The sequence below is a fragment of the Lynx canadensis genome, chromosome B1 (genome assembly GCF_007474595.2).
Source record: "Lynx canadensis isolate LIC74 chromosome B1, mLynCan4.pri.v2, whole genome shotgun sequence".
In the NCBI taxonomy this organism is placed as follows: domain Eukaryota; kingdom Metazoa; phylum Chordata; class Mammalia; order Carnivora; family Felidae; genus Lynx; species Lynx canadensis.
Genome location: NC_044306.2, coordinates 171,775,932 through 171,800,873, shown reverse-complemented (window position 1 = coordinate 171,800,873; position 24,942 = coordinate 171,775,932). Strand labels below are relative to the sequence as shown.

The following is a 24,942-nucleotide window of genomic DNA, read 5'->3' as shown; positions in this document are numbered from 1 at the left end:
CTTCTTCCCACACCAGGAAAACCGATTAAAACCAGAGCAGAAAGCCCCTCTCTCGGGTGACTGCGTCATTTCCTGCCTGTCCTGGGCACTGAAACCCACTTGACTATTAATGATCTTGAGCACTGCTCTCAGACTTCTGGACTCAATGCAAATTCTGAAAGTTTCCTCACACCCCAGCTGAGTTCAGAAACTCTGCTCCTTCCCACTCCCCCACCACCAATTCTGTCCAAGGATGCTTTCCACTAGCATGTGATCTCTTAGGCCAGTGCTTTCCAAACTGGGAGCTGAGACCCATTAATGGATACTGAAAATCAATGTAACAGGTCCTAACCAGCCCTTTTTTAACCATGGTAAAAGTTGTTCTTTAACGTCAAGCAGCCTCCCTGCATTCAACTGTTTTTACTTCCTCCCTCTGGAATACCACACAGATAGTCTACCACTGGCCACAGCTGGTTTTAAGCTGCCAGGAAAGTAAATGTACTAGTCTAGAAAGATATTTATGACACTTTGTTGAGTAAACACCATGGACGACATTATCCCATTTCTGTAAATAAGCAGAAAATAAATATATCGAGAGAGAATATTTGACTTACAGAAGGGTATTCAACAAAGGCATAAAATGGTTAATCTCTTGGTATGTGGAGGTGTAAGAGCTTATTTTCTCTTTATTTTTAATTTTTTCTATATTAAACATGTATTACTTGTATGATTTAAAAGTGTTATTACCATTACGGTATTTATTACTATTACTCTTTCTACACAAAGTGCTCTCTTAAGGCCTCTGTGTCATTTGTGGCTCCAGAGTTTAAAAGAGGTAAGAGACAGAGACAGATGTCGGCATTCTTTGATGCTGAATCTTGTAGGTCTTTAAGACCTGTATTTACCAAAAGCCCTGGTGTGGAGAACTTGTGAGTGGATACCACCTAAATAAATGATCACCAGGTCACTAGACAACCCCAGCGTAGGAGAGAATACAGATGGGGACAAGGTCAGGCAGGGTGGGGTGGAGAGGATAAAACCCAGGCTCAAACTGCAATTCTGCTCTGACAAGTTACTTTTCTGTTTCAAGCGGCAGTTTTCTTATCTGTGAAATGGGGATAACACAATGAATCTTTACAAACCAATGCCTTTCATGGCACCTGGGTGGCTCAGTCGATTAAGCATCCAACTCTTGATTTTGGCCGAGGTCATGATCTCAGGGTTCATGAGATTGAGCCTCGTGTCAGGCTCTGCGCTGATAGCGTGGAGCCTGCTTGGACTTCTCTCTCTCCCTCTCTCTCTCTGCTCCTCCCCTGCTCTCTCTCTCTCAAAATAAATAAACTTAAAAAACAAAACAAAACGAAGCCTTTCATTAATGACACCAAGGAAGTCAAGAAGGGAAGGCCAAAAGAAACGGTTGTGTGTGCCTGTCACTGTTTAAACGTTTCAAACAGAAATTTCTTAAGTGCAGAAAAGGAGGAAACAGCTACCCTCTGAGAGAGGGAAAGGAAGGTGGAAGCAGAGCCAGGGGTAGGTGAGCAGCACGTGTTGAAGCAACGGACTGCCCTGGAGGCAAGCTCGGCCCAGAGCTCTGGAAAATGCTTACAGGGGCTTCCTGCAGACAATTATCAGATCGCATCCCAAACCCAAAGTGATGCTACAATTATCTAAGGATCTACCGTAGATAAAGCGCTGTCCTCACAGGCAGAGAAGATGAGGGAAGTGAAAAAAGAGTTCAGTGTCAAAGTTCAGACCAAGTATATAAAGATTCCAAAATATAAAGAGCCATTTGGGACATAAGCTTCAGGAGGGAGATTAAAGAGCTACCTGGGCACATGCTACTACTATCTGGGAAACCAGGGAAGCTTCCTGGGGAATGAGGGCAATTCTGCTACACCCTAAAGCCACAGTAGAGTTGCAGCAGGTGGTCAAAAGATGGATCTGAATTCCAGAGAGGGAACGGCACAGGGACCCAAAGGCACCAGTATGTCTCAGTGGGAGGAGCCCACTGAGGCTAATGTAAGATATCTGCTGAGGAGTAATACTACCAACAAAAACTATTATTAACCATGAGTCAGGGGTACTAAAATAAGGGGCAGCGAAAGAAAATGTGGAGGACTCAAATGTCAGGGTGACCTTCTAGACGAGTGGGGATGCACGAAACATTCTGCACAGGGATGCCATTAGGTGAATTTGGCTGGATGTATGAGTCCAATTTGCAGGGAGAGGGACTGCAGGCCAGAGGTCAGGAGACTATGGCCACAGTCCAGATCCTGACAGCTACAGCTGGCGCAGCTGAAGGCACGCAAGAGAATGGCTAGGTGCGAACACACAAAAAAACAAGGATGCAATCTTATTAGCCAGTCCCAGGATAGTTTTCAAACTCTAGTCTCAACACAAGCACTAATATCTGCATGAAAAGAGTGGGGAGATCACCTGTAGCTATTGACTTCTTATTCTGGTGTTCAATGGATGCCATGCCCCATTCCACCAAAGAACAGCATCCTATCCTGAAAGAAGACAGTGCTGAAAGGGAAAATGATGATCCTAAGACAGAAACATTGAAAATCTAAAACTCCAATTTGCCATATGAGCCTCAAAACTTGTTCAGAGCACAGCACTGTATACTATCAACCCTGGACTGATGGTTCTGACCACACTTAAGGACAAAATTATAAACTCTACAGAGAATTTCTTTTCCCTTGAAATATTTTCTCTCCTCCAGGGAATATTGTGGCCCTGTTCAGACCTAGTACCGGTCCAGAAACCCCAGGTCATCTTAATTTTCTTGCCTCAGGTGACAGGAGACAGAGCAGCTGAGGGTAATGTTTCCTACCACTGAGAGTGGCCACTAAAGAACAACAGCTGGAGGTTTCAACAAGCAAATCTTATTTCGTAATCAGGAGAAGGGAGATACAAGGGGGGAGAAAGGGAAGAACGGAAAGCACACCACATAAAATAAATGATGGTTTTTTAATATATGGAACTAAGGGTGCAACAACACTATTAAGAAGGAGACGAAAGGCACGAAAGGGTGAGAACTACATTCTAGTTCCAAGGAATCATCTGTGTGCCCACCACAAAATGCAGCCACTCATCTTCGTTCCCACCCGGAAAAAAGCACCATGCACAGCAGAGGCCTCTGGGAAAGGCTAGCACATCCCTGGCACCCAGGAAGGGTAAAACAAGGACGTTTTTCTCCTAGAGAGTTCTTCCTAAGTCAAGTGAAGAAGAAATGCTTCCTTTCAACTACTCAACAGCCCAGTCTGCTGTGAAGCTCAAAGCCCCCTTGGAAAGCTCCAAAGATGTATGGTGAATCACTCACGAAGACAGTGAACGATGAGCTGGTCCACATACATAATTTTCTAAGTAAATTTACTTCTTCCACCCTGAGAACCCTGACAACGTTCAAACTTTTAACCATTTTGAAAGATGAATTTCTTCAAAATATATTAGATTGAACCACATAAAATTAGCATTTTTGTAGGACAAAACCGGTCAAAAAATAACAAATTCATATGTTTCAATCATAGTACATGGCTTCCAACTTCTTTCACAGCAGGAATAGGCAAATTTTTTCTCAACAGGACAGATCGCAGATAGTTTAGGCTCTGAGGGCCAAGAGGCAAAGTAGATTATGTAGGTGCTTACATACCCATTTAAAAATATAAAAACAATTGTCAGGTCCTACAAAAACAGGTGGAGGCTGGATCTGGCCCATGGGCTAGTTTGCTGACCTCTATCTTACAGTGTATAAGGGTAAATTTTTTCTGATGTTCACTATGAAAACTGCTAATTTTAGGGTAACATAATAATGCTGTTGGAGGATACTAAAGTATACGTGTAAAAGCTGTTTATCCCCCCGCTGTGGGCTGTTATCGCTGGTGGTTGGTCTGAATCTCTGCTCTGTTGTCAGCTCTCCCTTCCTCCACTGCTTCTAACAACCTAGCTTATATTTTAGAAGCAATGGTCTGGGGGAGGGTTTGAGGGCAGTTCTAACTTTCCTATGAAGAAAAACATGGAGGTGTACAAGGAAATGGGACTTGATATGAATAAACATTGAAAAGAATACGGGAGCAAAGGCACTCTGGGAAATTACCCCAAGCACACCCCTGATTTGAAGCCAAAATTCCAGAGGTCCAAAGGAAGCAACAAAAGCAAATAAATATGTAAACAGCTGGCCCAAACTTTACTAAAAGTCTAAATGGGGCAAAAAATAAGTTTAAGACAAACTCTCCTTTATAGAAATAGGAGAGATTATTAAAGGGGCAATAATAATTTTTGTCCTAAATTAATCTGAGATAGAGACAAACAGGAAAAGGCCACAAGAGCAGCCATTCCTGAAAGACTATAATTGGAAAAACAAGTTTTGTGAGACACTGAAAGTCATCGCTGAGGGAATCAGGAGTTTCCTCCTTTGGAGAATGCTAACAAATAAAGAGTCAGGGGCTCTCTCCTTAACACGTATTCAACAACGCCATGCCCAGAGGACTTCTCTTCTGGGTCCAGGAATTTTTTTACTTAAAAGAATTGTAAAGATCAGTGGGAAATGATTTTAATTTATGGCACTCCTACTGTTTCAAATGTTATATATTGTGATGAAAAGGAAAACTTAAAAAAAAAAAAAACCCTATCTATGAGCGGATGCATTGAAACAGAAGAGGGAGACTGCTGATACATACTTCTGGCTTTCTATGGCCACTGGATTAGAAAAAGCCTAATTTAAATAACATTTCCCATCATTCAATATTAAAAACGTACCCTAGAGCAACGCATCCTCCTGCATTTCTAAACACTCTCATTTAAATGTTACAAACCTTTACTGCAATAGTCTACAATGAAACTTAAAGGAAAAAAGAAGAGGGACCAATCCCATACGTACATGAGCTGCTTGGGTGACAGTGAGCCTCCGGGTACCGTCTGCCCATAGCGACCAGTCAGCACATTAGCAGGGGTCTCGGCAGTTTCCAAGTACTCAGGAAAGACTGAGATGGTTAGCTGTCGTGAGGGATAGGGGTGGGGGTGGGGGTGAGACAAAAAAAAAAAAAAAAGTAGAAACAAAACAGATTTAGGATAATGACTGCATTTTTTTTCATTAAAATGCTAATGATGACCACAAATTTCCAGCTAACCGCATTTATGAATTATTCATAGTCACATGCAAGATGAAGTCCCCCTGTCACTGCAGGCACGCACAGAGCCTACTGATGGTTAGCATGTGGCCCCTGTAATAAGTGTGACAGAAGTGCAGGTCACTGCAAGTCTATCCATCAGGGCTGGCCCTCCCTGGCCCTCTTCAGAAGACCAGGCAATCCCACCCACATTTTGTTGGTGTTCCCCTCAACTCTTCCTTAAAGTCAAGGAACAACGCTAGCCTGGTTCTTTGTTGTGACATCTAAACTAATATCCTGTAAAAACTCTAAAAGCTTGAGAGAAAAAAAGAAATCTGCTGTACTGGGTAGAGAAGACATCAGACTGATTTTTTTTTTTTTTTTAATTTTTTTTTTCAACGTTTATTTATTTTTGGGACAGAGAGAGACAGAGTGTGAACAGGGGAGGGGCAGAGAGAGAGGGAGACACAGAATCGGAAACAGGCTCCAGGCTCTGAGCCATCAGCCCAGAGCCCGACGCGGGGCTCGAACTCACGGACCGCGAGATCGTGACCTGGCTGAAGTCGGACGCTTAACCGACTGCGCCACCCAGGCGCCCCCAGACTGATTTTTTAAGAAAACTTTCCATTGAAGTATTACATAAATATAGAAAGAGTACACATATCATTAAGTAAACAGCTCAATGAATTTTCCTAAACTGAACAAACCAGATCAAAACCTAGAACATTATCAGCACCCCAGAAGCCCCCTTCATGTCCCCTCCTGAAGTCAACTGAATGCAAAGATTACTTCTGCTCATTTTTGTAGACATCACATTGATTTGCTGTCATTATTAATTTCTCATTTAAAAAACATACACTGAACACTCCTATATGCCAGGCACTGAAATCCACAACCCTCTGATATTAGAAGAATATTAGAATTAGAGGAATAAAGACAAACCTAGTTACAGCAAGGTTGTAGGTAAGAGCATTGGGATGTTGGAGGCAATAGATGAAATGACAATAATGCTGTAGATAAAACAGCTGGGAAGGCTCTTTACTGAGAATGGGTTGACATGTAAATTGTTTGACAACCTAGATCTTGAAAATCTTGGTTTCTTACTCATGCTACCCTCCAAAATTGAAACAGCCCAACCCTGTTTTAAGGTAAATAAACACATATACCAGTGCATATCAGGACGGATAGGGGCATCTGTGAGGCGAGCACATCGACAGAACTTAGCAGTATGAAAAAGCATCTTGTAAGTAAAACATCCAGAAGAACGATCTGCTTAAAATGACCTTTGGCTTGGGGTGCCAACATTGCCAAAGGTTTACATAAGTTTCATTCAGTGAAACCAGTACCCACCATCTCACAAGGCTTCAGAAGATGCTTCAATTCAAAGACCCCTCCAAGCATGACCAGATGAATAAAAATGAAGAGTCAGACATTTGAAAATAAAGACAAGGAAAGGGAGTACAGTTGGCCATGGCTCCTGCCTCTGAGACTGCCCAGCGTAATGCTTCTTCAGACAGCAGCAACGCCATCCCCCTCAGGCTCCTGCCCACTTTCCACCTCAGGTTCTAGCAAATTCAGAAGTGCGGGAAGTGACTTAGTTCTTGGAAAGCACTCCAATAAATACACAACAGCAAGGTTCATTAGAAAGTCTAATGCAACGGAAAACACCTTAAAAAGTAGATTTTATGTTTTGTAGGCAGATTTTGTGATCTCAAAAGCTGTGAGGCTTCCAGAGCTGGTCTATTCTGTTACCATGAACATCTCCAGGCCATCTTTGGAAGATGGCTGAATTTCAGAATTCTAGATAAACATGTCACTGTCAGTAAGTCAGCCAGGATGGACATGGTTCCAAAGAGATCAGAAACCTAACTGGGCCATTCCTCTTTGCATCCCCAGGGCATAGGATTCATAGCAAGCAGTCAACAAGTATGGAATAAATCGACAAGCCAGTACATAAGTCAAGAGCTCTCACAACTAAGAGGTAAAGAGGCTAATTAAATGGTGAGAACAGGAATAGTCTATTCCTTCTTTTCTCAACCTAATTGACTCAAAGCCAAGCTGCAAATCAGACTCAACTGCATTTACTCTCCTCCTCACAGAAAAAAATCTTTATGAACTCATAAATGCATATAGTGTGGTAAGTAAGACGATTCAGAAAAAATGAAATTATGAAAAACAGGATGCCTCATAAATGGGAAAATAGCTAGGTGCGAACATTTTGAGCATGCAAAGGAATAGAAATTGCCCACTTTACATCTGTCTGCCTTCTTTGTTACCCTTCTGTGTGAAGGACAGGACGTCATTACTCTAACAGCATGGTGCCTCTCCTCCCAGATGCTCATTCACACAGCAACCTCCTCAAGTTCAACCCACTGGGGCAACAGATAGTAATGAGATAATCAAGTCTGGCTTCCTTGAAAATCCAGAAAATTCACTCACTACAGGTCTATGTTTTTGTCCCTAATATATATTTATATTATTCATCATTTCGCGTCTTTTACAACACATAAGCTCTGTGGTATCAATGATTCTACTGAACACATTTTACACATTATACGCCAGCACACTGCGGTACTGTCTGGAAATAACTTTAATGATTAAATTTCCCAAAGCCAGGAAGCGTGGGTTGTTGCTGCTTTTTGTTTTGTTTTGTTTGCTTGTTGTTGTTGTTGTTTTTTAGTAGGTATTGTGGGACATTTTTCTGACTGTAAAAAAATAACTCAGTCCTAAAAACATCAAATCTGTTTCTGCCCATCTGATCAGCCAATACCCCAAGAAGGAAACAAATCTTTGAGACTACCATTCTTTTTCCTATTTTTAAGAATACTAAGAAACCAAGAGGAACAATGCACTATTCACTCGAATGCAGGCCATTGAGGGGAGGAAAGGGATATTTATGCCAGTCCACAAAATGTTTAGTGTGCAACTTTTTAATTACTATATTTATGGGACTATCCATAATATATTCACTAACACAAATGCTCTACAGGGCCATTTATCCTCAACAAATACATTAATGTTTCCCTCCTCTTCTACAAACCCTTATTATGCTGATGTGAGGCAAAAATGCCAAGAATTATCCCCAAAATAAACATTTCATGTCAACAACCACTTGCTCCACTATCTCCCTTTTTAACTATTTTATGATATTGTAGCATCTCTACTTAAGTATTTGCTATTGACCTAAAAGACAAATCTGTAAACAAAATGTTAAAAAAAAGACTTTGTTTAATGAACCATTTTTTGATAAGAAAGCTGGTGCAAGCTACTAAAAAAAATTGGTTATGCTCCTCAAAAATATTCTATAACTCATAATTCTCTGCCTCACTATGCTGTTATAATACTATATAATTTCTGCTTTTTAGAAACCGCAAGGAGGAAGAAGATCTTGAGAATGATCAAGGTTTTCATAACAGTTGAAGGACTACCCATCTAAGTAATAAAATGGGTTTAGCTTCAACCGTACTGGATTAAATTTTTTTTTTCTAAAATGTAATGCCTTCTTGGAACATACAGAATATAATTAATCTTTGGTGACATGGGATCATCAATATGACTACCAATTATCTTGCTCCGTTGGAACATGAAAACACTGAACTAAAGGAGCTGGCTCAGGGGATACTGGGCAGAGGCTGAGTTTCTACGGCCATGACCAGAGCTGGCAGGATTGGAGTTCCTCCCAAAGCCAACAGGACACTCTGAGAATCAAAACTAAGATTGCTGAGGTTCAAACAGCAAGGAAAGTACAGGTATAAAAACACCCTGGAGAGCTAAAGGTGAAATCCAAGTTACAGATCCAGGTCTAGAACCAAGCAGAGTCAGGATCCTAGAGGAAGAAACAATCAATGGAATAGAGGGACAGGGTGCAATACTGGTTTTGTGCGCACTGCTGGTAAATGGAACACACCTGCCTATGAAGGCCAGTGGCGAGACAAGCTTCAGAGGCACAGAGGGCTGTCTGCTCTTCTACTCAAAGGCCGCTGACTGCTCTGCTCCAGGAGACACTTTGTCTGCCTTTCATAGTTTGATTATCTCCTCGCCCTCGCCCCAACCCTCAAGAGTCAAGTCTCATTGCGGTCAGAGTAGGAACCTTTCCCTTTCTCAAGTCAGCTATGATTTTGGAAACCAAATAAAATTTAGAAGAGAATGAAACTTAAAATACCAAACTCCAGATAAGGTGTGAAGGGCACAGTGCACAGACTCTGAACCCATACTTGGGCAGCTGAGATGTCTTCTTTGTTTATTCCTTGGTTCTTACAGAATGCAAATTAGTAAAAACACAGCCAGGCCTAAAACATGCCCTGGGGTGATATTTGTAAATTGACTACTGTTATTTAACAAGGACTTCTTCTAGAGAGATCCAATAAGCCATGTATCTAGAAACACAATGGAATTAATTGCTCTGCCGTGAAGCATCTGTGGGGATGTGGAAATAAGCTCAAGGGTTGGATGAATGAGGGTTTTGCCACTGGAGAATTAAGTGGTTGGGGGCAAGTCGATTACCCTCTATGCCTCATCAGTAAAATGGGTTAATGATACCTACCTTGTAAAGGTGTGAATAAGAACAAAATGTACAGCTCAGATGATATCAACAAATGTAAATTAAACCTTAATTAAGTGGAAGCACCGCACAGAAGCCCCTATGACACACAGATCTTTATTTAGAGCTGAGAAAGTCATCTGCCTTGTGGTTTCCACCCAATTCTTGCCAACTCATATGATAAGATTCCTTCCCCAAATTATTTTCAGCAGAACTTTTGGTTTATAAAATGTTTTTAACTTAACTGCTTAAATAAGAAGTATAAGTACTACTGCATTTTCAGATTTAAAAAAAAGCTAGAACGTAACCCCTCCCCCCCCCATTATGGTATTCTCAATGTGTTTCTTTCTGAACGTTTTCTTATCCGAGTTAGTTCTTTTCTCTTTTTTCCCATTTTTTTCTTTTTTTGAGTCTTTTTGGATCTTTCTTCTCTCTTTAAGTCAAGGCTTGCAGAAACAGTAATTAACATCTTTATGTTATTCGGAAGTTTGTAAAGCACTTTCAAATACATTACTTTATTTCCCTTAAATTACTTCTACTTGCTTCTCTTTAGTTTCCCTTGCCCCACTTTCTAAAACACAGGCAGAACTTTCTAAAATCAGCAAAGTAGCAATTTTTACCTTTCCAACTGCCAACACATTAATACACAATACTTTGTACAATTGTCTAAAGCATACAGTATACCTAAATCCTAACACATCCAATTCTTCTTGTGAGCAATTTTTTTTTCTCTGCAGTGATGATCTTTTGAAGTTAATATACAGCAAGAATTATGTAAATGTACTAACATCTTAAAATAAGACAGATGAATGAATCTCTTTAGGAATCATCAAAAATAATAAATGAAAAATAAAAGGTGAAAAATGCAGAAAGATAAAGTTCTTGTTTCAGCGTTCAGTAAAATTTCCATTATCTATCTTATCAGAGCTATTTTTCTCCAAGCTCTGCATTAAATAATCTGATTCTTAAATCTGTGAAAACCGCAGGGGATGTGCCCATCTCATTAAAAAAGATGATCTTTTGAGTTATGATAATGAGAAGGAGCATCTATTTTTGGTTTTAAGGACAGAAGTATTTCCTGCTTGTTGCTCAGAGGCAGTGACACTTCTAGTAAGCTTTAGCACAAAACAGATGCCTAGCACTCTACCTATCGTGATGAAAACAAGAACCTTCGAACAGAATGTTTCCTCTCTGAACTTCTATATGCTCTCAGTCTTGATTTATCAACAAAGAACATGGAGTGCTTGAAACAGGAAAATATTAATTCTATCATGTGAAGGTAAACATTATTTTGTTTTTCGAAAAAAAAGATGTTCTAAACTCTTGATTAAGAATAAGATCAGATTCCCTGATAGTCATTCAAATCCTGCAGGACACAAAACCTTTAAAATTTGAATTAGCTTCCTCTTTGCTTTACGGTGATTGACTAGGCCCATAATAATTTTACAATCTTTGCTATACCTTAATAATATGTTAAACATTGTAAAAGAAAAAAATCACCTGCTACTGTTAAAATGGAAGTACTATTTAAAGACAAAGTTGAAAGAGAGATTATATACGGTCCAGATTCCGCTATGGTGTTTACATGTCCAATAATGTAAGCTCTGGCACATTATAAACGCTCCCACATTTCATAAGAGGGAGTGATTTTATCCTAGAAATGGAGAAGATGTCATGGTCTAATGTTGTTCTGTACAATCTACAGAGATAACTCATAAAAACGCAGTGTCCTGCACAATACAAGTGGGACCACATAGAAAAGAATGTTTTTCCACCTTGGACACAACTCAAATCAAACTAGTACAAAATCCAAGAAAGACTGAACCAAGTGAGATTAAGGTTATGGAAAAGCATAGAAAGTGGAAGTTATTTCTTTACAATGTTGAAAGTGTATATGGGGCACCAGGGTGGCTCAGTCGGCTGAGCTTTGGCTCAGGTCATGATCTTGCGGTTCGTGAGTTCGAGCCCCACATCAGGTTCTGTGCTGACAGCTCAGAGGCTGGAGCCTGCTTCAGATTCTGTGTCTTCCTCTCTCTCCGCCCCACAGAGCTTGTGCTCTGTCTTTCTCTGTCTTTCAAAAATGAATAAACATTAAAAGAAAGAAATTGTATGTTATTTTTGTGACTGGGTTTGAGGTCACACTTAGAATTTATACTTTAGAGATAACTGAGCCTTTTTCCTGTTATCTACTCAAATCAAGAAAGGGTGACAACTAGCTCATTTTGACAATGAGTACATAACAGGAAAAAGGCTCCATTTCTGGATGAAACTGAAAAGTATAATAAATGGAATCCATCTTGGAATAACCAAATAAACTTTTCTTTAATGGACCAGACAACATGAATCCAAATTGAAAGGCCAGATATCAAAAGTTCACTAACAGGGATTTTCAGTTGTATGTGGTAGATTACAATCATGTGCTTAACTCTATTCCCTCTAAAATGCCACTAAATGACACTTAACAAGAGGCAGAGATATACATATAACAAGAAAGAGAATGGAAGAGAAGAAACTTAATGGAAAAAAATTCTGGAAAATAGAAATCAGATGGGCCAATGATGAGTAAATTTGCAATGCAAGGACAGACAAAACTTAAATGTCTACAGACAGAACCGTCATGAAGAAGTAAGCCAATAAGGGTTACTTAGGAACCTTAGGAAAGTGCAAATTCAGGCACAGTTTCATCAAAAGTCCAGGCTGGATGGAGAGGGCAGTGTGGAGATGCCACTGAAAACCAGACTACTGCTTGCAAGATGTTTTAAGGAGCAAACTTCCAGATCCTTCCTCCACCATTAAGCCTGTCAACTATCTCTCCCTCCATCTCAGGTTTGCTCCTTGCAAAAGTTAAACCCAAGAAGGTCTGGACTCAGGACACTAGGAACAATGACCTAGCAGAGACATCACACTGAAAGAGAGGACTGAGTGAAAGTAGACACTCTGAATGGAGAGATCCACAGCCCCTTCCCTTGCTGGGTTTCTACAGCACCGGCCACATAGGAAATTAGAAGACTTTTCTAGAGAAACTAACCAGCCCGAGTAAAGAGATCTACTGTTACTAAAACTACAGACAAAGGGGGCTTCTGAAAAGAAAAAGCCATCCAATAGTAAGACCACCAGTTGACGAGAGACAGAGCTTGTCAACTTGTTCATGCAGAGAACTTCCAATCAGTTTTCAGTGTCTCCACGTATATCAAATGGAAAGCAATCACCAGACATGTGATGAAGAGTCTAACATGACAAATAGAAACTTTAAAAGGAAACAGAGTCAATGCTAGAAGCTTTGGAAACTTCATACATACATTATTAACTCCGATGGGTAAAAGATATTGCATCCATAAAGCAAAAAAGAAGAGGATGCTATAAAAATAGAAATATTGAGTGAACAGGAAAGAATTCTTAAAAATTCATATTATGATCATAGATATAAAAAAAATCCATAGAATGGTTAGAAAATAATAAAGGTAAATATGCACCCTGGAGTAGAAGAAAAAATAAACAGAGGTCAAAAAAAATTTTTTAACAATAAACTGAAGGAAAAATACAAAAGTTCCAGCATTTGACAAGTAAGGGTTCCAAAAAAGAAAGAATACAAAAAACAATGGGAAGAAAATTATCGTCCACCACCCCCTACAAAATCTTCACAATAAATGAAAAAAGTTACAAAAACAAGGCACATTATGATGGATTCTCAGAATATTAGGAGACTAAAAGGAAAGACTCTAAAGGCTTCCTCCCTCCGCTCAAAAAAGTCACATGTAAAATAACCAGAAACAGAAAAGCTTCCAACAATTCAATAATAAAATTGGAAGCAGACAAAATGGAATGAGGCCTCCAAAACTCTCAGGGAAAATAATTTCCAACTTTAAATTCTATACCAATCATGTATGAGGAGAGACTAAATGATATTTTCACACTTGCCAGATCTCAAAAAAAAAAATACATCATACACATTCTTTCTCAAGAAGCAACTGGGCAGTGTGCCTCCGCAAAAGAGAGACAAAAGCAAGGGAGATGCCACCCATCCAGGTCAATTGAGAATTCCCAACATGATAGTAAAAGAAAATTCCAGGTCCACAGCTATGCATAAGGTCTCAAGAGTAAAGTCCAGAATGGAGCACGCAAGCAGAAGGTTCTGGAGAAAAATGTCATACACACATATGTGCACATGTAAGAACTGAGAGACAAAAGCTGTTGTGTCTGACCTTATTTGAGAATTTGGGGATGAATAAGTGAATCAAAAAAAGGAACTTAAGTATGCTGCGCATAACAGAATATAAAGTCATAGTACACTGTATAGCTTAGCTGTGAAAAATATTTATAGTGAAAGTAAGCTGAGATACAACTATCTTAGAGAGTGAAGGAGAATAAAACAAAGCTAACTCCTAAAAACAAAACAAAACAGAAAACCCCAAAGCTAACTCCTTAACTTCCTTCATAGGAATTCAATGTTTAGTGTGCAAAATTGAAAAAAAAAAAAAGAAATATCAATATGAATGTATTAATTAACTATATGGAAGTAAATATAAGAAAAAGAGCTGGGGGCCCCTGGGTGGCTCAGTCGGCTAAGCATCTGACTTCGGCTCAGGTCGTGATCTCGCAGTTTGTGGGTTCGAGCATCAGGCTCTGTACGACAGCTCGGAGCCTGGAGCCTGCTTCAGATTCCGTGTCTCCCTCTCTCTCTGCCCCTCCCCTGCTCGCACTCTGTCTCTCTCTCTCTCAAAAATAAACGTTATTAAAAAAAATTTTTTTTAAGAGAGATTTCTTTTTTTTTTTTTCAACGTTTATTTATTTTTGGGACAGAGAGAGACAGAGCATGAACGGGGGAGGGGCAGAGAGAGAGGGAGACACAGAATCAGAAACAGGCCCCAGGCTCTGAGCCATCAGCCCAGAGCCCGACGCGGGGCTCGAACTCACGGACCGCGAGATCGTGACCTGGCTGAAGTCGGACGCTTAACCGACTGCGCCACCCAGAAGCCCCCAAAAAATTTTTTTTTAAAAAGAAAAAGAGCTAACTGAATGGAAAGTAATTGCCTCTCAGAAGTGGAAAATGACAATGCAGATAAGCAGGCAGGAATTTATAAGCCATATATTTTATATTTATATATATATATATATATATATATATATATATATAATTGTAAATAAAAAATAAATTTTAAAAATGGCAGAAATTGATCAATAAATATATAAACCAGCCAACCATATAAGACAAACTGATAATGTGAGATTTCATTCTATATATAAATTAGGAAACAGATAAATCTAAATCTGTTCCTCCTAGTTAATCAAACTGTTAAAATTTAATTTAATGCATTTTATCTTCAAGTAGCAAGAAATGCACAGGGAGGTCGAATATGCCTAAATCCTTAAGTCACGTCTCTAGCTTTGGTTAGCACATAATGAAAGGGTCCCTGGACACCAGGGCACAGCCATCTTTGTTTTCATCAAGTTCATTAACTGCAGCTGCAAATGGACATCTGTGTTCACCATTCCCCTTCTACCTGAGTCCCTACTGTGGCTTCTTACAGTGAAGGTTTGTCCTTATTGAAGGGTCAAGGACAGAGAATATCCAGTATCTGGACCTCCTTCCTTTGTTTGTGGAATTCATCATCATGTGAGTATTGATGAGAGCCACACCTTTCAACATAAAGGCAAAAATGGTGGGGGGGAGGGGGGTGACACTCGCCTTCCCAGCACCCCTGCAGCTAAGGCATGAGCACATGACTTAGCCTTAGCCAACCCTGGATCTAAAGGTGGAGACACAAAGGCAGGAGCAGAGAGAAATTACCATGGGTAAGGGCAACAGCAACAATATCCAGTGCCAGAGGCAGCAAAGGCCAAGGTGACACCGTTGGAAGCAAGTGTCTGGTCCCACTGTGGTGGTCAGGGTGAACCAGCATTGTCCTGTGTTCAGCAACAGGGTCCATTTACCCTGCATAGAACTGATCATATGACCTTGACTATGAATCTGACTGTATAGTCTCTATTCATTCCTGCCTTTTTACCAACTTCCAGCAGTTCCAGAAACTACCCAATATCTTCTCAAAATATTCTTTCGCTGCTTAAATCATTCACCCAGTCTCCATTGCTTATAAGAACCCTGCCTGATATACTTTCCCAGGAGACATAGGAAGACATAGCTAGCTTTCTACTGAAGTTAAGAATAAAATGTTTATGCTGCATATGATACTGACGCAGAACCAAGGGTATTTTTCCACAGGGAAACATGGGGGGGGGGTGAGATCTTAAGTATAAATACAACTAAGCTGCTGGAATGTTACAGGTTAAAGAAGTTTCAATGGGTTCATCAATTCTTTGAATTGTTTTCTCTCCTAGTTCACACACTCCTAGTTCAAAACCACTAACTGACTTTGTAATCAGTTTGTGAATTGGGAGTTGCCACTATTTACATCTGGCAAAAGACTCACACTCACGATTCTTATTGTGAGTGGGCAGAAGAGCAGTGGGTGAGGAAGAACAATTTTGTCTTTCTGCTTAAAACAAAGTTTTCTGAGAGATGAAGTCGTCTGAGAGGCAGTGGTCAAGCACTGCACGTGAATATGGAAATGCAAAGCAAGCCAGCCAAAGGTTTATAGTCCACTGCAGAAACATCAATATTGCCAAGAAGCTACATTCATCAGTTCAGCGTACTGCAGCATGTTTAGTCCCAAGTCGGAGAGAGCTGAACCCGAGGCCATTTATCTGCATATGTCTCAGGCTAACCACACAAATTCTGCAGACGAAGCTAGAAGTTAAGATAGATAGCTTAGAACTAACTGTTGATGTGATCAAAAGGGCTTCATACAAAGAGTCCAATGCAGTAATGACGTTACTAGAAATGGGGGTGCAAAGAAAGAAAGCTTCTCTCTGTGGTAGCCATTGTGTCTGGAAACTGAGGAAGTCTTTCATGACAAAGTAGAGCTACAGTTAAAGTCATGACACAGTACAACTACGGTTTTTGTTAGTTGTGCAGAACGAGATTATACACACCCTGTAAAGAAGGCTGATAAAATAAATGCAGAGCCTGAGGTGTGCATGTAATTTCCCTGCCTGTGGTGTTATTTCATAAAGACCTGCCAAGGGATCAATTCCTCAGTCACAGAAGTCAGGCTATAAATCACCTTGGAAGAAATTAATTGTATTTCAGTTGGTGATGTGAATGCCACCTCAAATTCTATCACCTGCCGAAACATCTTTACCGTATATTCGTCTGTGCAGTCAGTTCCCATGAAATATCTAATGGCCTCTAAAACAAGAGTTTCATTCCACAGTTGTCCAAGTGAATTATACTGTGCTCACACAGTGTTTTGAAAAGCTGAGATAAATTCATCTCAGTTAATCCTGGATTCAGTCCCCCCACCTTGTTTCATTTGGGGATCGCAATGGACAGTGACTCCACACAGCAATATGTGTGTGTTAGCAAAGTAAATACATAATCTAATTAGCACAGTGCTGTAAACAACAAGGGATAGTTCTGCTATTTAGGTTTCAGAAATGAAAAGAGAGAAGAAATCAGTCCCAAGATTTCCCAATAAATCAGTCTCAAAAGCTGTTTCCAAGACTACCTTTTTGAGAAATTTAAAAGTAAGGGCCAGTTTTTTATGCACAAGTGCAAAGGAGGCAAATTCATAGCTAGCTAATGAAACTCAAAATGGTGGAGCCATAAACGGCTATTTGCAAAACAGAGTCATTGTATCCAAAGCCTGACTTAATATTTAGGTATATAGAAGGATCTCTTTGTTTTTCCCCCCTCTGCAATGACTTCAGAGATCATCCAGAAATTTACGAAGAGGGGTTTTATTTTGTTTTGTGTAGGTTTTAATTCCATCCATTATATGTTTATATTTTTACTCTAAGATTCTCCATTGGATTATATAATTTCACAAATATTTTCTTAACCTGAATTTGTTTTTACTAAACAAATATGGCAAGATGTAATTAAAATAGCACTGACTTCACCAATATCACAGAATGTAAACTGACAGCTAATGAAGTTCTATGGAAAGTATAAAATGGTGGAAAAAAGTAACTGAAAGCACGTCAGATGAGCCACCAATCCTTCAACACTTACTACAAACACAGCAGTCTGTAATAGGTGTGGAACAGAAGTGAGGCATGTGACACAGTCACTGGCCACCGGGAGCTTAGCATATTCATGCAACAGGACACATGGAACTATGAACAAACACTGGATCAGAGACCTCCTGGAAAGATTTAGACTTTAAGGAAAAGAAGTTGGATAAGTCAGATGGGGTCATATTCTGTCAGATTATTAAGTCTATTATACATTTTATTTTTAAAAATTTTATGCGACATGAATATGTCCACACCTCTTATGTCATAAAGAATACCAATCAACAATGCTGTCAAAGCCAATTTCGTGCAACTAAGGTAATTTACCACATCTTGCCAACATCGCTCATCATATTGCAGTATTTATTTTTGACCAGTCTGAGTCTCTCACTAGACTACGAGATATTACAGGTCAGAGAGGTGTCCTACTGAACTTTTAATGCTTAGTCTTGGCAACTACTGAATACATGATAATCCATTACATTGTTGATGCTGAATCAATGAATGAATGAATGAATGAATGGTGTTATAAGAGTAGCTGTTTATTTGGTAATTTATCTGAATACAAAGATTGGTTCTTCTTTTTTTAACAAATTTTTATAAAGGTTTATTTATTTTTGAGAGAAAGAGCATGGGCAGGAGAGAGGGAGAGAAAGAGTGAGACACAGAATCCGAAGCAAGCTCCAGGCTCTGAGCTGTCAGCACAGAGCCCGATGCAGGGCTCGAACCCACAAACTGTGAGATCATGACCTGAGCTGAAGTCAGACTGATTCTTGACCACAAAATAGTTCAGGAGGCTTCTACAAAGTTACATTTCATTAAGAAAATGGTGAAAAATTAAAAATCAAAAAGTATGTTAGAGGTATTCATTGAAGCATTATTCATTATAGGAAAAATAACATTCTGAATTTTCAGTAAGTAGGTAAAGTGCTGTTCTATGATGGTCAGCCACTCAATAGATTATGGAGCTATTAAAAATGACAAATATGAAGGCCTACAGCAGAGGGAAATTAAAATCCAACACAAATAAAAAACGTTCTAATGGTGGAAAGCTGAAAGATTTTCCTTTAGGATCACAAGGATGCCCACTTTTGCCACTTCTGTTCAACATAGTATTCTCAGTCCTAACCAGAGCAATTAGGCAAGAAAAAGAAATAAAAAGCATCCATTGTAAAGAAATCAATAAAAATATCTCCACTTGCAGATGACATGAAAACCCATCACAGACGCAGAATAGCCTAAAGATTCTACAAAAAACAGTTCAAACGAATAAATGAATTCAGCAAAGTCACAAGGTATAAAATCAACACACAAACATCATTTGTGTTTCTATACACTAACAGTGGGCAATCCAAAATGGAAATTAAGACAATTCTATTTATAATAGCATCAAAAGGAATAAAGTATTTAGAAATAAACTTAACCAACGCAAAAGATGTAAACACTGAGAACTACAAAATGTAGTCTGAAAGAAATTAGAGTCAAATAAATAGGACATCCTGTGTTCATAGATTAGAAGATTTAAAACTGTCAAGATATCACTACTACCCAAAGTAATACAGATTCAATGCAATCCTTATCAAAACTCCAATGACACTTTTGCAGAAATAGAAAAATGTGTACATATTGTCTCTTGTAATAAACTTAAAGGGTGAATCACTACAAGTTACCAACAAACACTTAAAATTAAACTATGAAGTAATATTTTGAACATCACACATTGGAAGCTACTATTCAGATCCAGAGAGGATCCAACACTTAAAATAGAATGGCATCGGGGCACCTGGTAGCTCAGTCAGTTAAGCATCCAACTTTGGTTCAGGTCATGATCTCGTGGTTTGTGAGTTCAAGCCCTGCATCGGGCTCTGTGCTGACAGCTCAGAGCCTGGAGCCTGCTTCAGATTCTGTGTCTCCGCCTCTCTCTGCTCCTCCCCTGCTCACGCTCTGTCTCTCTCTGTCTCTCAATACTAAAGAAACATTAAAAAAAAATTGTATTAAAATACAGTGGCATCGGGTTACTAGAGGGAAGGTGGGAGGAATGGGTTAAATAGGTGATGGCTATTAAGGAGGGCACTTCTTGTGATGAGCACTGGGTGTTGTATGTAAGTGATGAATCACTAAATTCTACACTTGAAACTAATATTACACTGTATGTTAAATAACTGGAATTTAAATAAAAATTTTGAAAACAATAAAGTACTTGTTTTAAAATGAAAAAAAAAAATAAAACAAAACAGAGTGGCATCATCACCAATATTCAGGCTGACAATGGACCAAATTCATGACTTTTCACATGAGGCGATCACAGAGGAGACTTGGTACGTCGTCCTATCAGAAAAGAAGTCTGTCATTGCACTTGAAAAACATACCAACAGGATAGTATAATCTCAAGTGATGGGAGGAACAGCCTTCTCTAGCAACAGATGCCTGGGTCTCCACAAAACAGCCACAGTCACAAACCAGAGCGGTGTTAAGAATGGTAACCACTATCATCAGATACTGACAGGCTGAATCCGTTCAAATATTTGCACTGTGTACTTTTAGGAGTTATTATAGATTAACAGAATTTCAGGCTGACAGTTAAAAATCACAGTACATATGAAAACCATTTTATGGATAAGAAAATGAGTACCCAAGGAAGAGCTCCCTATATGTACCTCAAAATCATATAATAACTAGCAGATGGCAAAACCAAGACTAGAACCCAGATTGCCAGGGTTTCTCCATCTTCCCTAATGAAATTCCTGAAGAACCACCTTAGCCTGTTGGCAGAAAAGGTTTCTATGCAAAACAATTGTTTCCCAGTTTTATTGAGACAGTATTGACATATGACATTGTCCTAGTCCAAGGTATACAACATAATGGTTTGATATATGTATGTATCAAAAAATGGTCACCACAGTAAGTTACAAATCCAGCCACCACACAGTCACAAATTTTTTCCTTGTGGTGAGAACTTTTAAGATCTATTCTCTTACCAACTTTCAAACAGACAACAAGTATTGTTAAGTATAGTCACCAAACTGTACATTACACCCCTAGAACTTACTTATTTTGTAATTGAAATTTGGTACCTTTTGATTACCTTCACCCATTTCCCCCACCTCCCTAACCGACGGCAACCTCAGGCAACCACCGTATCTCTGTTTCTATAAGTTTGGAGGTGTTTTTCTGGATTCCATATATAAGTAATATCATATGGTATTTGTCTTTCTCTCCCTGACTTACTTGGCCATCAAGGTCCACTGCTGTAAATGGCAGAATTTCCTTCTTTTTTATGGCTGGGTAATATTCCATCGTATACACACCATGGTTTCTTTATCCATTCAGTCACTAATGGACACTTAGGCTGCTTCTATGTCTTGGCTATTGTAAATAATACAATCAATGAACATGGGGGTGCAGGTATCTCTTCTAGATAGTGATTTCATTTCCTTCAAATACATACCCACAAATGGAGCTGCTTAATCATATGGTAGTTCTATTTTTAATTTTTAAAGGAACCTCCATACTGTTTTCCATAGTGGCTACACCACTATTAATTACATTGTAAATTAATGTACATTAATTTACATTCCCACCAACAGTGCACAAGGACCCCTTTTCTCCACACATCCCTACCAACACTCGTTATCTCTGGTCTTGTTAACAATGTCAATGTCTCACATTCTAAAACATGTGAGGTAATCACAAAACAATTTCTTGATGACTCTTAACTGCATCAGTATACGTAAACCATCTCACCCCAACTCCAGGAAAGGAACCTCCTAGGATTATATGGAAGCTTCCAAATGATACTGGACTTTTTGATAGCTGGATGTCACCAGCCCATCCCTAGGGAAAGGGGTTAGGTCTGCCTTATGCAAGGGAGACTTCCCAACATCAATTATCCTGGGAAAAGGCAGAGCCTGAGATAAGAAATGGGAATGAGCACGGAGAGACTTGACAGAAGGAAAACGGAAACCCTCCCTCTTCTAAGGCCTCAATCTCTTTGATGCCCAGACGCTACATTCAGATGTGCTGACAGTCATTTCTGGGAATGAGAAGTGGTGGTCTCTACAGACAGATAGCCTTGTAGAAGGCCTGGTAAGGCTGTATTTAGGCCTGCCATATCTGGTAGCCAATTTCATGGGACTCTCTGGGTTTTGTTAAAAGTCGTAAATTCAGGGGCGCCTGGGTGGCTCAGTCGGTTACGCATCTGACTTTGACTCAGGTCACGATCTCACGGTTCGTGAGTTGGAGCCCCACGTCAGGCACTGTGCTGACAGCTCAGAGCCTGGAGCCTGCTTCGGATTCTGCGTCTCCCTCTCTCTCTGACCCTCCCCTACTCGCACTCTGTGTGTGTGTGCGCGCGCGCGTGTGTGTGTCTCTCTCAAAAATAGACATTAAAAAAAAGTCATAAATTCAACTTTTGTCTGCTGTAGGTAGGTAATTAAAGGCACGTTTCCAGACTAGGGGTGGAGCGGAAAACAGGAAGGCAGAGCTCGCACAGTGCTGGCAGCAATGATCAGCAAGGCCCTGCTTTAAGACAGGAATCCGAGGCATGAACGCTAGGCTCACCAGTCAAATGAAGATGGTGTCCTTTCTTGATCAGGGGAGCTCAGAAGAGGGGGCATTAATTTGTAACTAGGAGACACAATGTGTTTCCTTGCAAATCATCACAGATTAAACACGGGTTTCTCAGTACCAACCACACATACTAATAATTCAATGGCTGAGCACTCTAATGACCATCCAGAATGTTTACAGTCAGCATCCATTCTGACTGGCCAGACACTGGGTGTTAACTAGTTTGAGTCTCACCCTTCCAACAATAACACCTGTGTCTCCAACCTCAGTATCTGCTATTGATTCCTCAGCCTGGAAGAAAACTATTTTTGTGTTAGATGCTTACAGTTTGCCCCAGATGCAGGAATGAATAAACATCCTATTAATAAACCCTAAGCAATAATCATTAGTCCCATTTTATAGGCTAGAAAATTGAGGCTCAGAGAAAGAGTTCACCCCCAGATAGCCAGTGGCAGAGTCAGAATTTAATTCTAAAACAACTGAGTTTTAGAATTCTAGAGATACAATCCCTCTACTCTGGAAAGTTACCCTCCTACAAAAGATAACATTGCAGGGAACAAGAAACTATGGGACTTGAAGGCAAATGTACCACCGTCTCATAAAATACTAATAGGGAAAAGAGGCTGGCCATAACATGATTTTAATCCTCCACCAAACTCTCATACCACAATCATCGTCAAGAATTACCTGAGTACCTCAAGCTTTTACATATATCTGTATGGCAATATGTTAGTCTGTTTCTTCAGAGCCAAGTATATGAACTATAAAACCAATTTAATCCTATTTATCAAGAGAAAAACCTCAAAATACATTCTATTAAAGCCTTGGGAGTCCCTACGTAAATGTCTCATTTGATTAAAATATTACCACCATTTTCAAAAAAAGACACAATTTAACAGTAAATTTAAGGGGAAAAATATGAATTTTACTATTTTCCCTCCAGCCATTTCTTTAAACATCTGACAAATCCTCTGTTCTAAGAAATGATTTCTTTTACTTTCTACTTAGAGAACAAATGAAAATGCATCTGAATGAAATTACCACTGCTGTGGAAACAGTGAGATGCTAAATCAAAACTAGCGATGATGACAAGATTTTCTCGAATGAGGCCAGATTCCCTAAACACAACCCATCATCGTAATAACCTTTAAATGCCCTTTCTCATATGGCTACACCAGCCATTAGTTGGAATGAAAGTTCATTTTGTCAAAATCAGGTTATTTTGCTCAACATCTGATTCTCTTCAGTTACCGCTCATCAGTCTTTCTACTTATTATAAGAGATCAGACACTAATCTAACATGTAATTTTACTGGTACTACATCTACATTAGTTGAATTCATCAAAGTAGTCTGAAGGCTGTAAGATTCCCTTTTTTAATTTTTTTTTTCACGTTTATTTATTTTTGAGACAGAGAGAGACAGAGCATGAACAGGGAGGGGCAGAGTGAGAGGGAGACACAGAATCCGAAACAGGCTCCAGGCTCTGAGAGGTCAGCACAGAGCCCGACGCGGGGCTCGCTTAACCGACCAAGCCACCCAGGCGCCCCAATATTTCCTTTTTTAAGAGAGAATTTTTTTTTAAAGTTTATTTATTTATTTTGGGAGTGAGAGTGCATGTAAGCAGAGGAGAGGCAGAGAGAGGGAGGGAGAGAATGAATCCCCAGCAGGCTCTGCACTGTCAGCACAGAGCCTAAGGTGGGACTTGAACTCATTAACCATAAGATCATGACCGAGATCAAGAGTCAGACACTCAAGTGAGTGAGCCACCCAGGCACCCCAAGGCTGTAAGATTGCTGTTTAAAGACACAGAATGTCACCAAAGTCCCTCAGCTGGGTGGCCGTTTAATTTCCCATCCAAACCAGGACACATGACAGTGAAGGGGGCATTATCGAAACAACAACAGGAAACAGGCAGATTCACGACAGTCCCAGCAAACGGACACATATGGCCACCCAACTTGCTAAAGAACCAAACACCATACTTAAAAACCTAAAGTCTTAAAAACTGAAATCAAGACCATGGCAGGAAAGGGGCATAGAGGGCTTATGTGAAAAGAAGGTCAGAGCACCAAGTCAGATCAAGAGAAGTCTTTCTCAAGCACCCAAACCCAATGGCATTTCCAGATTCCCTAAGCATAGTTCCTCCCACCTTGATTAAAACAGTTTGTATATGTGGCTTAAGTCCGTCACATGCCATGTGCTCTCCTTGCTTATTTCTTGGTTTATTTTAGTGCCATCACACTCCTCCTTGATATTACCTTAACTTATGCCCCTTCCTCGGAGACTCCTGTCCCCTCTTCTCCCTATTTTATTTTCCATCCCTGAGCCAATCAACCAGAGTTACTGGGTATTTGCTACATATGAGGTATTGTGCTAAGGACCTCCTACATGAAATGAATTCAAAGCTGAATTAGATACAGTCCTTGCCAGGTAACTGTCCAAATTTTTGTTTGCAACACTTTGTTTAAAACTCAATACAGTTTCACCCCAACCTCTGTTTCTGCATATCCTAAGCAGCTCAAGCGGGGAGGAGAATTCCAAAGTAGTCTACCAAAGCCACCTCCCTGTTCATTTGTAGATGATTTAGTATATGCACTGATGTAAAAGAATAATAAACTATTTTCGTTAGGTGTCAAAATGTCTACATCTTAAAAAAATTTACAAAAGCT

The 24,942-nt window shown here is 39.7% G+C and overlaps 1 protein-coding gene across 1 annotated transcript in view; it reads right to left on the bottom strand.

Annotated features, from left to right (window-relative positions):
• APBB2 (amyloid beta precursor protein binding family B member 2) overlaps positions 1–24,942 on the bottom strand; it is a 381,693-nt gene that overhangs the window by 230,969 nt on the left and 125,782 nt on the right. The window contains 1 exon segment of the mRNA XM_032593000.1: positions 4,862–4,977. The gene's annotated coding sequence lies outside the window, so the exon portion shown is untranslated.